This window comes from Tenrec ecaudatus, chromosome 2 (genome assembly GCF_050624435.1).
Source record: "Tenrec ecaudatus isolate mTenEca1 chromosome 2, mTenEca1.hap1, whole genome shotgun sequence".
Taxonomy (NCBI): Eukaryota; Metazoa; Chordata; class Mammalia; order Afrosoricida; family Tenrecidae; genus Tenrec; species Tenrec ecaudatus.
The window spans coordinates 241,776,094-241,794,840 of record NC_134531.1 but is presented as its reverse complement, the minus strand read 5'-3'; the positions used below and the strand labels follow the sequence as shown (position 1 = coordinate 241,794,840).

Below are 18,747 nucleotides of genomic sequence, written 5' to 3'. Positions count from 1 at the left end.
AATACAAGGCCATTCCTCTTGATTGTAATTTACTATTCTAATCACAGTGAACCATATGGTTTTCTGATCCAAAATGGCCAATTACAGTCCGTCTCAGCTCACCAATAATTAGCATATTGATCCTTATGCATTCCATTTCATTTTTTACTATTTCTAATTTTCCTAGATTATTTATGCATATTTCAGGTTCTGATTATTAGTAGATATTTTTTTGCAGCTCTTTCTTCTTTTTTGAGTTGTGCCCCATTAGCAAATGAAGGTCCTTAAGGCTGTTCTCCTATGAGCTTTACTCCCCTCACGCCATTGTGGTCAACTTCACTTTGAGAAGGAAACCCTTCTTCTGTCATATTTTTTATTTTTTATAAACATTTTATTAGGGGCTCATACAACTCTTATCACAATCCATACATATACATACATCAATTGTATAAAGCACATCTGTACATTCTTTACCCTAATCATTTTCTTTTTTTACATTTTATTAGGGGCTCATACAACTCTTATTACAATCCATACATATATATACATCAGTTGTATAAAGCACATCCGCACATTCCCTGCCCCAATCATTCTCAAAGTATTTGCTCTCCACTTAAGCCCTTTGCATCAGGTCCTCTTTTTTTCCCCCATCCCTCCCTGCTCCCCTCTCCCTCAAGTGTCCTTGGTAATTTAGACTGCTGTTCAGACCTGAGCAAGGGAGCTCTTGTGGTGGAGTGGTATTGAATTGGCCTGTTAACCTGCAAGGCCAGCAGTTCAGAACCACAAGCCACTTATCTGAGAAGGATGGACTTTTCTATTCACATACAGAATTGCAGTTTTAGAAACTCAGAGTGCCAATCCGACTAGGCCCTAAAGGGTCACTGTGAGTCAAAGGTGACTTGAAGGCACCGAGTTTCATTTTTCACTTTTCTGACCTGAGGGCCTCACTTTTCTGACTGCCACCACCAACATTCAGGTCAGGTCTTAGTCCTAGCATAAGGCAATTCTATTGATTTAGTGTATTGATTTAATTTAGTTGGTGGCATAGAAATTAAAACATTGTTGAGAAAAGCAAACAATACATATATAGGCCACCTTTTCAGAATACAATACGTGGATTTTGAATTGAACACTAAATATTAGTGGATTCAATGCACCCATCATGAAACAAAGAGCAGTAGACTGGATTGGAAATCAAGACCCATCAACATGAAGCTTAACAAGAAATACATCTTAGACACAAAGACAAAAATAGAATAAAAATCAAAGAATTGAAAAGATATATATCAATCTACTGACAACCCCAAAGTCCAGAAGTGAAAATATTAATCTACATTAAAATGGACTTCAAAGCGAAATTCATAATGAGAAATGAATAAGGGCATTGCGTAATGAAGGGAAAATAAGAAAAGAATACATAGCAGTATACATAAATGTGTACTCCCAAAACGCAATAAAAATACTTCAAACTCTTACAGAATAAAAAGATAAATGGACAATGCAACAATAACAACCATAAGAGACTTTAATGCACCACTCTAGAGGAAAGAGAGATTATCAGGAAAGAAACTCAAAAACACTGAAGAGATAAACAATGCAATTAAATAAGTTCACTTCCTAGACATACATAGAATGCTATACCCAACAACAACATAGTATACATTCTTTTACATTGTGCACAGAAAATTCTCCAGAATAGATTTATGTTAATACACAAATCCAGTTTTTATAAATTTTTAAATATTGGGATTTTGCCATCCATTTTCTCAGATCAAATGGTATAAATTTAGAACTCAACAATGGGAAGATCAAGGGGGAAATTATACACATGTTAACTGAACTACTCAGTACTTCAAAATTACTGGGTAATTGATACCATTAAAATTTTTAGAGATAATTGAGAATGAAAATACAGTGTATTAAAGCCATTGAGGTAAAATGAAAGCAGTACATAGAGGACAATTTATAGTAATTAACACACACATGAAAAAGGAATTTACACATGTATAGCTCAGGTTTTCAGACCATAATACATGAATTTTGACTTTTAGAGAGTAAAGCGAGTTGTATACATATCAGTTATGCAAGGATGATTTAGCATTAGAAATATAATCAGTGTAATTTACCATATGCACAAAATGAGTTTTTTAATATGAAATTTCACAAGCCATTAGGTAAAACACACAGAAAGCTATTAATTCAGCAATGCAGCAATATTAGCTATAAGATAAAACTGCTCTGACTCTACCTAACAAAATGCAAATGTAAAACTCTGACATAGGAGTGGACAATCTTTTTTCCTACCAAGGATCATTTGGAGATTTATGATATAATTTATGGGCCATACTAGTTGAATATTTAATTATTCACCCTTCATGTGATGGCTTGAAATGCTTACCTTTGGCAATGCATGTGATGTTAGTTGTCACTGATGGTTGTGCAGGCTTTGCATGACCCCAGTGGCCAGTGGTTATGTGTTGGGCTTCTAACTGCAATGTCAACAGCTGCTCCTCAGAGCAAAGATGAGGCTTTCCACTTTCATAAAGAGTTACAGTTCAGGACACTTACAGGGACAGTTTCCTGAGAAAAATGCTCAATTTTCTCAACACCATAAAGGCCATATATGAAAAACCAAGGGCTAATATCTTTCCCAATGGGTACAAACTGAAGGCATTCCCTTGTCAACTGTACCACACTGTGTAGTGATATGCCGCTGCCTCCAACAACGGGAACATGATTTCTGCAAGATTGGGCCACCTTTCTGGAGAAGGAAGAGCAATAGCACGAACAGACATATACACACCTATGATCTCTGCAGCATTGTTCCCAATAGCAAGAAGACGGAAACAATCTAAATGTCCATCAGTAGAATGGATAAAGACATTTTGGAGAATGTACACAACTGTATATTATGCAATGTTAAAAACGTTTATGGAAGCATGACGCACCTCATGGCAGGAATTGAATTGAAGAATATTATGCTTAGTGTAGTCAATCAATTACAACAGGACAATCTTTATGAGACCACTGTTATAAAACAAACTAAAAGATAACACAGAGAATTTCATAACCAAAGAATAGCCTTTGAAGGTTACCAGCAAGGAGTAGAAGGCAAGGAAAAAAATGAAGCAACAGGCTAGAAGGCATACAGGCAAACTGTGACTCTCCCGCCATGTAGAGCTCGTTCTCAACAGACCTGTGGCCCTGAAGGGAAATTGAAAGTGAAAATGAAACCATCCTAATTTCATTTTCAGATATGTGTGATTCTATTTGTGATTTGTGATTATATTTCTGCATCTCCAATAATTTTTAAATGGTTGTGAGAGACAGGATTGGCTTTTCCATCTCAAGTTTTCTGACCCAGGAGGTCACTCACAGGGGCAACTCTGGGCACTCACAGGGGCAGTCCTATCTTAAACCATAGGTTGCTGTGAGTCAGCATTGGCTTGAAGGCAGTGAGGTGTTTTACTATGACCCAAGGTCAAATATTCCCACCTCTGCTCTGAAAGATTAAAGCTAACGAAACCAAAACTCAAGACAAAGCAAAGTCACAGACATCAAGTCACTTCTGACCCATAGACCCTATAAGGGAGGGTGGAATGGCCCTGTGACTGGCAGAGGCCGCCGTTCTCACAAGGAGCGGGTGGGGGGGGGCGGGGGGGAGGGAGGGGGGTTCAACCTGCTTATCTTGCCCTTAGCAGCCCAGCGTGTAACCACTGTTCCAGTGCGGCTCCTCAGATTTCCCCAAACATAACTCTGTTCTGAAAGAAATATCAAAAACCTTTATAGCTATATAAACATTAGTAAGAATAATAAGGATTAAATGTACAATATCTTTGAAGCTATATATTTTACCTCCTATTTATGTAGATATAAAGAAAAATAACTGCAACCCAGATATTGATATCTAGTTCATTGGTTTACTAGTATGATCTATATTAGTGAACTAAGATATACCACTTGAACCTTTTGAAAGGTAAAAACATACAGGTAAAGGCAGAATAAATAAATAGTAGAGAATTAGTAAACTGTGGGAAAGTTTAAGTGGACAAATTTATATGCAATATTAGTCCCTAAAAATTGAAGAAAAGAGAAAACAGAAAAGATATTTGAAGAAATAGTAGCTTACATTTCCCCAAAAGTTTTGCAATTTATAACTCACTAATCCAAAAAGTTTGATAAAACCCAAATACAAGAAAAATAATGAAAGTTATATGAAAGTAGATCATAGAAAATTGCTTAAAACCATTTATAAAGAAGAATCTTAAATGAGAAAAAAGAGAGACATACTCTGCACTTAGAAACAAAGCATTGAGAATGACGCCAAATTTTTAATCAAAAACTATGCAATTGGTACATTTTCAAAGTAGTTAAATCATAAAACTGTCAATCTAGAGTTCTATACTTATCAGAAAAATCCGTCAAAACAAAGTCTTTTAGGAAAAAAAGAAACTGATACTAAATTAAAAATTGACTCAACCCTGGCTATGGGCAAAGAGACACCTGATTGGTGGTTTGTGCTCTTATATCAGCCGGGGACAGAGTCAAATTGTAGTCCTTTGTTCATCCTAGCTTGATGCCTGGTTTGTGGCCAGAGCTGTTTCATGCCTAGGGCACATTAAAAAAGTTGTCATGTACATGTTGCCAATTTAAGTGTCCTCAAGTTTTTGGAGGAATATTTATTCATCTCGTGAAGGGCAGTCTCAAATCTCTGTCTATACTCACAAGGAGGAAAAAGGACCTCAGTTGGGCCTTTGTTTTTTAATCCATTTTTGATCTGGTGAGTTGGATACTTAACACAATAAAATTTCCTCCAGTTGCTTAAAAAAATTGACTCTACACAAGGAAATGAAAAGCACAGAAAATGGTGAACATGAGAGCGAAGATAAAGAATGACATAAAACAAAGGTGCTATTCAGCCCTCTGCTCGTGTTAGGTGTTAGCACTGTTAGTAGGATTTTGGCACGATCGGAGAAGAACTTAGCGTTCTATTTTCTCCATCTAAAGGTGAATAAAAAGAGGCTCTATAGAGAGTCACAATGTGTATCACTGATTACTGTGCAGCTATTTCTCATTTGAAATGCTCTGCTGTGATTGACCTCATACCCTGGATGTTTTCTGGAAAATAAGCTATGCCTCTGTTGTGCAGGCATCAATGAGAGTAGACGGTCAGTCTTGCATTCCCACTGAGTGGATGAGAGCGCACCATCTTCGCAGTAGGGAGCAAGAATTTCATGCCCATCAAGGAAAAGTTCCCAGTGGAACACATACAAGAGCCCCGCCTTGGAGTGGCAAATGCATCAGAGGCCATGGCACTAGGATCATGGGACAGAGCAGAGGATTTGTGCCAAGATCCGATGACAGAACAGAGGAGGAGCACTGATATAATGAGCAGGGGTCGGAGGTGGGCTTCCTGACACAGGTAGCCAGAGGACAAGAGACCAAATCATGAGTGAGAAGGTAAGGAGCGCAGCAATATATCTGCCACCATGGCTGGGAAAAGGTGCTTGTAGAAAAGAAAAGAATGTCTATAAAACATTTTGTGGATTACTCACTTCTCCAATAAGCCCCATAATTGTGAGCATTGTCTCTTGCCTTTGAAATGAAGTATTGAACCTGGTAGACACGTGAAGTCTAATGGGAACGATAATTGTCACAATAGAGTAAAGAGGATGGAGGCTGGAGGCATGTCTGACCTCTGCCTTGTGGCAATTGGCCTTGAACTTTTGCGGGTTTTCATTCTCCTTCTACTTTGTGTAGACAAAGGAGATCAGATATGGGGTCTTTTGTTATTTTTTTAATAATACTCAAGATGATGTACACTTTTAATGGAAATCAGCACTCTCTCTCTCTCTCTCTCTCTCTCTCTCTCTCTCTCTCTCTATATATATATATATATATATATATATATATATATATATATATATATATATATATATATATATATATATATATATATATATATATATATATATATATAAAACAATCATTTTGGAGGGAGTCAGATCTCTTATAGCGACCCATCCATCAATTGAATCAAGGACATTTGTACATATACATATGTTGCCATCATCGCTTTCAAATAATTTTTTTCTACTTCAGCCCTTGGTTTCAGCTCTTCTTTTTTTACACCATCTGCTGTATCCCTTCACTCACATTTCTGTTGTTCATCCCTGGGGGTTTGTCGGGTGGTGGTGATTGTTATACATCAATCCTTGTGATAAGTTTCTCCTTTCTCCCTACACTTCCCCCCTACCCTCATGGCACCACTATTTCTATTATTATTCTGGGTGGGGAGTTATTTGGCCTGGATTCCCTGTGTTGTGAGCTCTTAGCTGTACCAGTGTAAGTGCTCAAGTCTAACCGGATTTGTAAAACTGAACTAGGGTCATGATAGTGGGGGTTGGGGGAGAAAGCACTAAAGAACTAGAGGAATATTGTGATTTTGTCTGTGCTATACAGCACTCTGGTTGACTTGTTCCTTCCTTGACACTCCTGTGAGGGGATATTCAACTGTTTGTTACAAATGGACTTTGGATCTCCTCTCTGAGCCAGCTTGTTTGCAATGGTTTGATTGTTTTGGGTCTTCTGATGCCTGATATCTGATCCTATCAACAGCTTGCCATCACAAAAGATGGTGTGCTTCTCCCTTGTGGGCTTTGTTGCTTCCCTGATACATGTCCCCTTGTTTAACTTCAAGCCTTTAAGACCGCAGACACTATATTTTTTAATACCCGGGTACCATCAGCTTTCTTCATCATATTTGCTTATGCACCTATTTTGTCTTCAGTGATGTGTCAGGAAGATGAGCATCACAGAATGCCAAGTTATAAGGATAAAGTGTTCCTGCATTGAGGGAGGACTTGAGTAGAGGCCAAATGTCTGTCTGCTACCTTAATACTTAACACATAAATATATGCATTTGGACTTATATCTCTGTCATTATGTATTAATGTTTACACATGGACATGCCTATATTTATACCTCTGTAAATGTCTTTGCCTCATAGTTCTTTCCTCTATTTCCTTGTACTTTCCTCCTGTACGACTATCATGTTTAACCTTCATTTGGCTCTCAGTAATTCTGCTCAGCTACATTGCACTTGATCACACCCCACCAGGCATTCTACATCTCCCTTGCCATGGATTTTAGATCTCTAAATCAGCATGCTTTTTAGGTTACTTGTTGCACTGACAGAAAAACAAACAAATTCCTGTTTTGTGACATATATATTTCAAAGTACAAAACAGGCACAACTTTTCGTGTCTTCATAAAGAGTTACAATTGACTTGATGGTGATGGGGGTTTAAAAATTTAATTGACATAGAAAAATATAGATTACTTGAGAAGAGTAGAGCATTTTATTCATACATCAGAATATTTAGTACCAATAACTGGTCTTCAGTGAGAAAAATATACTAACTGGGAAAAATGTACAGTTTGGAACATTTCTTTTAAATTTTCATATAAAATCATTCACCAAAATCCACACCTAGTGTGTTAGGGTGGGTTCAATAGAGAAGGAGAGCCAGTGATATATATCTAAGAAGAAAAAGAAAAAGAAAGTGGCTCACACAATTGTAGCAATGTTTAAGTCCTGCTGTCTGGTTCAAATCTATGGGTCAGACTTTAAGATAGCAGCTTCTCTTGCGTGGTGTAGCTGACAAAACAGGAAGCAAGAAGATGAAGCAGGCAGACCATAGGCTGCTGAATGCATAATTGAATTAATACAAAGTTTATAGCTTCTGCAATCAGCAGGGAATATGGCAGGCTTTTGACTCAAATCTGAAGAAGGAGAGGTTGAAGAAACAGATGCAGTATCCAAAGCCAGCAAAAGTGAGCTAGGTTAATGACAGCCTTGATTTATTTAGGCCACATTCCTGGTGAAATTCTTGTCCAGTTTCTTCAGAGCTGCGATCTAAGTGGGTAGCTCTCCACCATAATCTTCCCACAATTGCTTGGCTGCTCACTGAAGATTGCATTACATTAGACCGCATTGTGGGGTAAGCTTCAACGTCCAAACTACCGAGAATCCTGGCTCAATCAGATTGACATAAAACCAAAGCATCACACAGGGGCACTACGTTATATTTTCTTTGAAAAAAAATTAAATATCTGATGGATTCTTCTTTGGGAAAACATTACTACCATGTCTTCAAAAGGATGGGGGAAAAGCAAAACAATAATAAGAGATTGTTTGCCAAAGAATTATGTACCACAATAAAATGGATCTAGTGTAATACAGTTTTTAAAAATTTCAGAAGATGTGTACTAATATTCTGCTTCTATCATTTTTAAGTGACAATTTAGTGACAATAACAGCACTCACCATAGTTTCAAGCATGGGTTTATGACAAACAAAACATGTTTAAACACATCTTTGTGATAAGTGAAGGGGTGTAGGCAAGTTCTCTCAGTAGGACACTTTTCCGACCTTCACAAAAAACAACAGACTCACTGCCATCGAGCTAACACTGACTCATAGTGATCCGCTGTAAGTTCCTGAAATCGTAACTATTCATGGAGTAGAAAGCCCTGTCTTTTCCCCACAGATACACTGTTGGTTTTGAACTGCCAACCATGATAATCACAGCCCAACAAGGAACCGCTACTCCAGCAGGGCTCCTTGCTTTCCTAGTGTGTAATTTCCCTGACTTTCTGAATTGACCTCCCTACTTTGAAATAAATTGAGCTAGCAGGTTACCTAGGAAACCAGTGTTTTTGGTCGAATCTTTTTAAAATTGAATTGTAACTGGTTTTTTTTAACTCCAAAAGGGCAAACTTGATAGATTTTCTGAATGACACAAAGGCTAATCATGGAGTCTTATTATGAAAACTTTTGTGAAAATTGAAATCTGCATTGGTGAGAAAAATGCCTGGAAACTTGCACCGAGAAAAAAAAATTCCATTGTAAAAAATCACTTGCTCGTTTCTGTGCAAGGCGGCCCTGAGATTCATTGAGAAACCTTCCTCCATTCACCCTATAGCCCTAATCTTGCTTTTCAATACTCAGTTTTGCTAAGCTTCAGGTTTAAAAGGAACATGATTTCCATCACCAGAGAATGCTCAAATTGCTCTTTGGATGTGGTGTAACGATAAGACAATTGTATTGTTCAATGTGGGGTGAAATTAAAGAGGATCACTGAAGACAGAGGTGTGCATAAGCAACCGTGGTGAAGAAAGCTGATGGTGCCTGGCTATCAAAAAGATATAGCATCTGGGGTCTTAAAGGCTTGAAGGCAAATAAGTGGCCATCTAACTCAGAAACAACAAAGTCCACAGAGAAGAAGCACACAGCCTAAATGAATACAAGGTGTTGAATGGACCAGGTAGCAGACAACAAAGAACAAAAACCATCATTGTGTGATCACCTTCCTCACATCAACGCTGAAGATGAATGTGTGCCTAAGTAAGTGTGGTGAAGAAGGTTGATGGTGCCTGGCTATTGAGAGATATAGCGTCTGGGGACTTAAAAGCTTGAAAGTAAACAAGTGGCCATCTAGCCCAGAAGCAACAATGCCCACATGGAAGCAGCACACCAACATGTGTGATCATGAAGGGCAGAAGGGACCAGGTTTCAAACAACAAAGGTGGGGGGAAAATCACATCACTGTGAATGAGGGGAGTGCGTGATGGGGACCCAATGCCCATCTGTAGACAGGTGGACTTCCCTTGCAGAGGGGTAGTGGGCAGGAAATGAGTCACTCAGGGTTCAGTGTAGCAACAATGAAATTCAAAGCCTTCCTCTAGTTCTTGAACGCTTCCTCCCCCCCCAATTATCATGATCCCAATTCTACGTTGCAGACCTGGTTAGACCAGAGGATGCACAGCGGTGCAGTAGGTATCTGGAACCACGGGGAATCTAGGACGGATTAACTCCTCAGGACCAGTGGTGAGAGTGGCGACACCGGGAGGGAAGGGGGTGTAGAAAGGGAGAACAGATCTCGGGGATCTACATGTAACCTCCTCTCTGGGAGATGGGAAACTGGAAGGTGGGTGAGGAGAGATGCCGGGAAGTGTAAGATAGATAAAATAATAATAATTTATAAGTTATTAAGGGTTCATGAGAGAGGGGGAAGCAGGAAGGGAGGGGGAGGGGAAAAAAGGAAAATGAGCTGATTCCAGGAACCCAAGTGGAAGGCGAATTTTGAGAATGAAGAGGGCAACGAATGTAGAAGGATGCTTTACTCAATTGATGTATGTATGGATTGTGATTAGAGTTGTATGAGCCCCAATAAAATGATTTATTAAAAAAACAGTTAAGGAATAAAATAAAGAGGAGGAAACACTACCTTTATAAACTTAGATAGAAGGTATGATGAGCTACAATAGTTTCATATTTTGATTTTTTAAAGTTTCTATGATTTTGAAGCAATGCTTTTTGACTTGTCATCCTATATCTCATATGCAGAAGTAAACAAAACAAAAGAGCAACTAACAGTCAATTAAACCCCCGAGTACCTGGGTTAATTATAAGCAATAAAAATGCAAATTTAAGAAAAGTGATAATAATGATAGAAATGGATTATGAATTTTCTTACACTGAATTTGGATACAAATTTAGGAAAGAATAGGTCCTGTAGTTTTATGTGAATGCTATATCACAGGAGTTAAAATTATTTTATTGCATCATAATTTACATACTCAGAAAAATAATTTAATAAATAGGTACTGTCTTCATACCACACATACATCATGATTGAGTTGTGAATGGGTAGTTTCCATGTATTTATTAATCATATAAAATAGTGATGCGTGTTTTGGAGAGTTTTCGATATAGGGAAGGTCTAACAAATAATCTAGTGATGTTTATCAATCATAAATCCCCTTTTCATGTCAACTTACACATAACCTTTTAAAATATTATTGAGGTTCAAATATCAGAATTAAAAATAAGATTTCAAACAAAATATGATTGGATGAAAAGAACACTATAGAGAAACACCCATATGCGGGCACTTCAAAATATTCATGAAAATATGAACTTAAAAGATAATGGAAATTTTCTAAGAATGTTCTTGGTCAAACAGAAAATTGAGAGGGAAGTTATTGGTATAGTGATACATCTGATTGGGGTCAGGATTTAGGGCTCCCTCACATCAGGGTTACCCTTTAGGAACTTTATTTTCTCTTGCCATATTGTTACCCATTGGGCTGCCAACTCAAGGTCAGTCATGCAAAACCTCGGTCACTCAGTAGGAGAAAGATAAGCCTTTCTAGTACCACATAAAGTTAAAGTCTCGCAAACCTACAGGGACCGTCTACTTGTCCTACAGAGTCAGTATAACATTGGCATCAATGTGAGTTTGTAAGTTTATTTTTTCTATTTAGCTCCAATGAAAGAGATTTGATATTTATATAGTTTTTGCCTTCCATTTAACATATGGGGTACTTAAATTAATCCTAATTGGTTCTAAGGATCCTCTAAACATGGGCTGAGTTCATGTGTTAGTATTTTATAAATGAGTCACATCACATAAATAAGGATAAGATTTTACTCAGAAAATCCATTTTAAGATATGTTAATTAATCATTCGAAACTTTAAATAATTGATAATGATCATTTACTTACTAAAGGTCTTTATTTATCTTTGTCATGAAGCAAAAGATTTAAAATGAATGTATAATGGAGCCTGGCATTCTAGTTTTAGTAGTAGACCCAGAATCTTTACGTCCGTTACTCTTCCTCATGTGGGCCGCACCCATGTTTCTGAGCCTTTCACACTGTATTGTCTTTATTAAAGGGAAGGAGACAATGTAAAAAATTAAGTAAAGGTCTGAATCACAGCTGAAAGCCATTAACTGGCAGCCGTTTACTAAAGCACAGGCAAAATCAATTTTAATTAGTATTTTTGGCTTTAATGAAAAGTGATTACAAAATTGGCATTTCAGCTGTTGAGATTTATGATGAGGTGATGCTAATTAATTTTATGTTGAATTGCTATTACCCTTGAATATCTGCAATAAAATGGCATATTGCCGACACCGGAGCTGCATCAGCTCTTCAGTACTTTTTAACAAAAGGCTTCTTAATGCTTTACAAGTATACTCACGCTGTTGCTCATAAAATACAGAGTATTATTTCTTTTTCACAAAAAACTTTTATATGCCATTATATTTCATACCATTTATTCTTTTCTGACATTTAAAAAATGTGTCTTGAATGTTAGCCAAAAACCCCTCTCTTTTAAATGTAGCCTTTTCTCTGGTTGCAAATGGTTAAAAAGGCATGATACACTTTAATTGAAGCTATTTTAATGTTTTTTCTTTATTTCCCCACTTTTTCTCTTTCTCTAATTATTTTAGTAGGAAATAAACTATATGAATAGAGTTACATTAAAAAATATCATTTTGAAAGCCAGAAGTAAGAAAGGTCTAAGCAGTAAAAGTCATCTCTTAATATTATTTGAGTTTCAAATTATTTTTAGCCTGCTTTAATTGTGATCACTTACAACTTTTTCTCTAATTTACAAATAAAAACACAATGCTTATTGAATATTTAAAACATTGCATAATTTCCCCTAGAAGTTGATAATGTTTATCTTTGCTTTATTTTGTTTGTGACCTATATCTATAAAGTCATTTTATTATTTTCCTTTTTTTCGGTTTACTCTCACAGACAGTTATATGTTGTCATAATATAGATGCAATTAAATCTCTTGGCCTATGAAGCTAGAGGTATAGTATTGAAACTTGGCTCCCCCATTTTTTTGACTTAGGGAGTTTGGGTAAGTTACTTAACTTGATTATGCCTCAACTGGTTAAGAAAGTGGATGCCTGGTGACCTAATGGTTATGTGTTGGGTTGCTACCCTTCCAGGTCAACAGTTCAAAACCACCAGCAGCTCCGCAGGAGTTTTCTACTCTCATAAAGATTTACAATCTCAGGAACTCCCGGGACCTATTCTTCCTGTCGTATGAGTGGGCATCAACTTGATGGCCCTGAGTTTGGCTTGGTTTTATAGGATGAAAAAGAGGAAGACTCTCAATAAGATGGACTAACACCGTGGCTGCCATGCTGGGCTGAAGCGTAGGAACAACTGTGAGGAGGACGTCACAGGGCTGAGCAGTGTTTTGCTCTGTGGTGCAGAGGGTCGCTATGGACTGGAACGGGCTCAATGGCACCCTACAATGATGGAGGATAAAAATAAGTTTATCAACATGTCGCTCAGTTAATTACCTAATATAACCCTCGAGATGGAGTCTTCCATTTTATGATGTACTAAAATCCTAGCCTCTAGACTTGTGGTAATAGTCACATTTTTAAAACATCATTTTATTGGGGACTTGGACAACTCTTATCACAGTCCATCCATCCATCCATTGTGTCAAGCACCTTTGTACATTTGTTCCCCTCATCATTCTCAAAACATTTGCTTTCTACTTGAGCTCTTAATATTAGCTTCTCATTTTCCCCCCTCCCTCTCTGCCCCACCTCCCTCATGAACCCTTGATAATTTCTAAATTATTATTTTGTCATTTCTTACACTGTCTGACGTCTCCCTTCACCCACTTTTCTGTTATCCTTCCTCCAGGGAGGAGGTTATATGTAGATCCTTATAATCAGTTCCCCCTTTCTCCCTCACCTTCCCTCCACCCTCCAGGTATTGTCACTCTCACCACTGGTCCTGAGGGGATCATCTGTCCTGGATTCCCTGTGTTTCCAGCTCTGATCTGTACCAGTGTACATCTTCTGGTGTAGCCAGATTTTTAAGGTAGACTTGGGATCATGATAGTGGGGGTTGGGGGCTGGGGAAGGAAGGAAGCATTTAGGAACTAGAGCAAAGTTGTATGTTTCATTGTTGCTACACTGCACCCTGACTGGCTCATCTCCTCTTCTGTAAGGGGATATACAGTTGCCTACAGATGGGTCTTGAGTCCCCAATCTGCACTCCCCTTCATTCACAATGATATGATATTTTTGGTTATTTGATTCCTGATACCTGATCCCTTAGACACCTTGTGATCACATAGGCTGGTATGTTTCTTCCATGTGGGTTTGTTGCTTCTGAGCTAGATGCCGCTTGTATCCCGTGATCTGCAATAAAAATGGAGCATCATTAAGATGAGCAGATCTTGAGTTTCTTCTCATCTTACTAGAGCGTGTGACTGATGTCACCACTCTTAGCTTCCTTGAAAGTGGGGTACACAGATTACTTGTCACCTTTGACATCTGTATTAAAACAAGAACTAATTTCCTGTTTTAAAGCAAACTCCAAAGTAAACTCACTGTCATTGATTCAACGCTGACTCATAGCAATCCCTTGTTGGTTTCTAAGACTTTAACCATTAATGGGAGAAGAAAGCCTAGTCTTTCTATCTCCTGTTTGAAGCCGTTCCCCAAGAGGCAAACCACCAACTTCCTGCTTCAATGAGGAAAGCAGGAGGCTGGAATCACCACCCTGGTTGAGATGGAGTAGATCTGACTAGTAAAGCTCCAGTTGTGGGCAAGATGCCGTCCTGTGACTCACACACTCCCTCCTGACTGAGCATGTGCAGGACACTAGTGGTGTCACCTAGTGATAAACACCAATCAGAAACCAGATGTCACCCTAAAGACCTGGCCCAGGACATAGAGAGCCATTTCGGTGAGGTGATTTTTATATACTCCTTTGCTTGGTGAAGCAAATGAAATCTTTTGCTTTGGTACATTTTATAGCCCCAGTAGCATAGTAGTGATGCATTGGGCTGCTAATCACAACATCACCAGTTCTAAGCCACCATCTGCTTTGTGGAGGGAAGAGAAGGCTTTCTGCTTTGGTAAAATGTTAGAGTCTCAGAAATACTCAGGGGGCATGTCTACCCTGTTGCTTTACCTAGTTCTCACTTTAACCTCTGTGGTACACTACCTGTGGGCCAAGTCAACCTGGATCCTGTTATTGGAGCTTGTGGCTCTTTTGAGACCTGCTTTGCCAGCTGCTGGTGCTTGAGCTTGAGGCAGGTGGATCCTGTCGTTGTGCTTGGGATGTCCTTGAGTTCCAGATCTCATCAGGACTTGCTTCAATAAGCTCCTGATCTGACTATTGCTGACCCAATCTGCTGTTTGCTGCCAGTGGGCAGAGTTTGCCTGCCTTGCCTGAGGGAAGACTCCACAGTCTGCTTCCTGGACCTTGGACCCAGTAACCCCTGTGAATTGAACAACTTCCAGTATATTGACTTTTTCACGAAAGTGAGTTGAAATGAATCCTCTGTACATCTCTGAGAATTAATGAGCTGTTATATTCCATCTCACTGTGTAAATATACCTATCTATCTATCATCTATCTATCTATCATCTATCTATCTATCTATCTATCTATCTATCTATCTATCTATCTATCTATCTATCTATCTATCATCTGCAATCATAAATGGCCTGGTTTTGTATCTCTAGAGAACCCTGGCTAACACACCTGTCCTATGGAGATGCTTAGATGTCGGAATTGACTCCATGGTTAAACATTTTTAGTAATAGCTTTTATGAGCAACTTTGGCAAAATTTGCTCACTTGCTCTGGATCTTGAGTCTCACTCAGAACTGTCTGACTGCTGGTTCTTAGGAGATGAGCTGGTGGCCTATTAGCTGATATGATTCATCGATTTCCACAGCCTTGTGCATTAGCAATCCGATTTGGTGTGAATGAAGAGAAAATTTCAGACAAATATCTGAACGAAGTATTTGGGACCTGCCATGTCACACAAATTTCAGAATCTTAGGACATTAGGGAGAATATTAAAAGGAAGTGTGGTGATTGATAGCAAGGATAATGGAGTGATATAGCATGTTGGAATACATGGGCATTTGCAATATCTCTAAACTCTATCACTTTGGGATCAATCTTGTATTGCTACTTGTAAAAGAAATTATTTTTGCACCATGTCAAAAATATGTGGAATATTAAATATATGTAAATAATTTAACATAAATGATTAAATGAATTATAGCTAATTTCTTGGCATGGACAAATGAATGCTTCCAGTACTTTATCAGTTTGTTGAAATATTTCAATCAGTATTCCATCAATTCCTAGAGTCTTGTTTTTGGCTCATGCTTTCAGTGTAGCCTGGACTTCTTCCTTCAATACCATTGGTTCTTGGTCATATGATTCTTCAAAATGGCTGAAAGTCAACTAGTTCTTTTTGGTAGAGTGGCTTTTGAATTCTTTCAAGAATTCTTGAGTTTTATTACTATGATGCTTCCTGCATCATTCAATATTTTGCTCATAGAATCTTTTAATACTACAGCTTGAGGCTTGAAATATTGCCTGAGTTATTTGAGTATTCTGATGTGTTCTTCCTGTTTAGTTTTCTAATGTCAGTCACTAGTCACCAAAGCAGGATGGAGAATATTTCCTTGTGAACTATATTATGCCAGTTGGGCTTGCTGCCTGAGACAGGACACTCTGGTCTAGACCTCAGGGCTCAGTAACTCATTCCTTCAAGATGTTAAGTTATATCTAAGATTTTTGACCATCAATTGTCTGTCAGTTTGTCATTCTGTGGTGGCTTGTGCTGTGATGCTGGTAGTTATGTTACTGGTGCCTCTAATACCAGCAGGTTCAGCAGAACTTCTAGACCAAGAACAGACAACAAAGAAGAACTCAGCCTTCTACAAACCAGGTATTTACAATTTAAGCTTTGATAAAATTCCTTCTTCATATTTGGATTTTGTTATTTAAAATCCTTGGATTACATAGACTTGTGTGCTTCTTCAATGTGTCCTTAATTGTTAACCAATTTAGGAGGCTGCTTATTTTAATACCAGCCAGACAATATTCTTATTGACCCCAGATGCTATTATTATGATATCTGAACATCATCTCGCTTCTTGACTACACTTTTTTTATAGCACCTACATCTTCAATGATTTCTTCATGAGGGTGATTATCTAGCAAGGCAATTCCATAAGAACTAATTGTTCTTAAATTGGAACTTGAGAGAAGTAGGAACCCAATATCTATTCATCTATTTATGGTACACACACACATGCACACACACAGATATATATGGTTTATTTTAGAGAAATAATTTATGATAGTGAACATGATAACCATCCCCCGAGGGATAAAGGTTATTCTATTGATAGTGTCATTAATTTAGCCAATGGTGTAGAATTTTTTAATTGTTTTATTAGGGGCTTATACAACTCATCACAATCCATATACACATCAATTGTGCAAAGCATATTTGTACATTCATTGCCCTCATCATTCCCAAAACATTTACTCCCCACTTAAGCCCCTAGAATCAGGTCTTCATTTTTTCCCCTCCCTCCCAATCTCCCCTCCCTCATGAACTGTTGATAATTTATAAATTATTTTGTCACATCTAATGGTGTAGCATTTAATACACTGTTCAGAAAAGGAAATGATAAAATTATAGGCTGGTTTCAGACTGCAATGCATAAATTGTTGACGTGTACAGCTTCAAGTCTTAAGAGACTGGACACTATTTACTAGTAATCACACTCAAACTGAATGATGCCTATCAGATTAATACATGCCATAAGACTGAATGATGCCTACCAGATTAATACATGCCATAAGAAAGCATGGAGGGAATTACAATAGTAAATATATGGTAGTCCCAGGCTATCATGCATTTGGCACCCTCAAAGCAGGGGACCAGAAGCAATGTCCAAGGACCATAAATCCCATAACCTTGGGATAGCAGTCATCTGTTTCTCACAGTAGAGTGTTTCAGCCTTAAGTCCAAGGGAGTATGTCAGTTCCACAAAACTGCCTTAGAGACATGAGTTTTCTTAGGCTCCAGACCAAGCAAAAGGTGAGGGAGAAAGGGAAAACAGATTACAAGGATCTAAATATGACCTCCTCCCGGGGGGATGTACAGCAGAGAAGTGGGTGAAGGGAGACATCAGATGGTATAAGATATGAAGAAATAATAATTCATAAATTATCAAGGGTTCATGGGGGAGGGGAGAAGGAAGGAAGGAAAAAATGAGGAAGTGATTCCATGGGCTCAAGTAGAAAGCAAATGTTTAGAGAATGATGAGGGAAACATATGTATAAAAGTGCTTGACACATGGATGTATGTGTGGATTGTGATAAGAGTTTATATAAGCCCCCAATAAAATGATTTAAAAATAAAATCAGCAAATAAAGTCAGCAAGCTTTGATATAATGTTTATATGTATTTAATATAGCCCAAATGATCATGGAAACTCTTTCAACTGGTTGACAGTTTATACATGATATCATGTTATCAGATCTCCTCAAGTGAGATGAATACATTGTTACACAACTGCCAAGGTATGAGAACTGTGGCCCACCCAAGTTGATACAATACTTTAACCATCACAAGTCTTGTACAATATGGCCTTAGGTCGCATTGGCAGGATCAAATCAGGGACTTGGCTTTCGATTAATCTTTATGTCGAAATAGCTTAACTCTTGTCTAAGGGAAGTTTGAAAGTGGCATTTCTCTTGTGTTCAGCTGGGTTAACTAGAGAAACAAATACAGACACTCATTTATGTATAAGAGAGAGTTTTATATCAAGAAGTAACTATTTATCAAGCAAACATCTTACCCCAGTCTGATACTAGTCCATAAATTCCTCTTCAGACTCACACAGCCATGCACAATGATGCAGAATGCAGGAATAACACAGGTTAGTTGGTGCAAACCCTTGTGGATCCAATGGCAGCAGTTGCATCACATGGCAATCAGGGTCCACCAGCAGGAAGGCAGAGAGAGAAGGGGACGTTCCCAGTGCCCTCCTTATGAGGAGGCCATTCCCACAAGGAGTTTGAATACCACCCCTACACTTTGAG

At 38.1% G+C, this 18,747-nt stretch overlaps 1 non-coding gene across 1 annotated transcript; it reads left to right on the top strand.

Moving 5' to 3' along the window:
• Nucleotides 1-4,455: 4,455 nt before the first annotated feature.
• Nucleotides 4,456-4,600, top strand: LOC142441643 (small nucleolar RNA SNORA48). Its single transcript, XR_012783004.1, has one exon. It is a non-coding gene; the product is annotated as a small nucleolar RNA SNORA48 (small nucleolar RNA).
• Nucleotides 4,601-18,747: the final 14,147 nt, after the last annotated feature.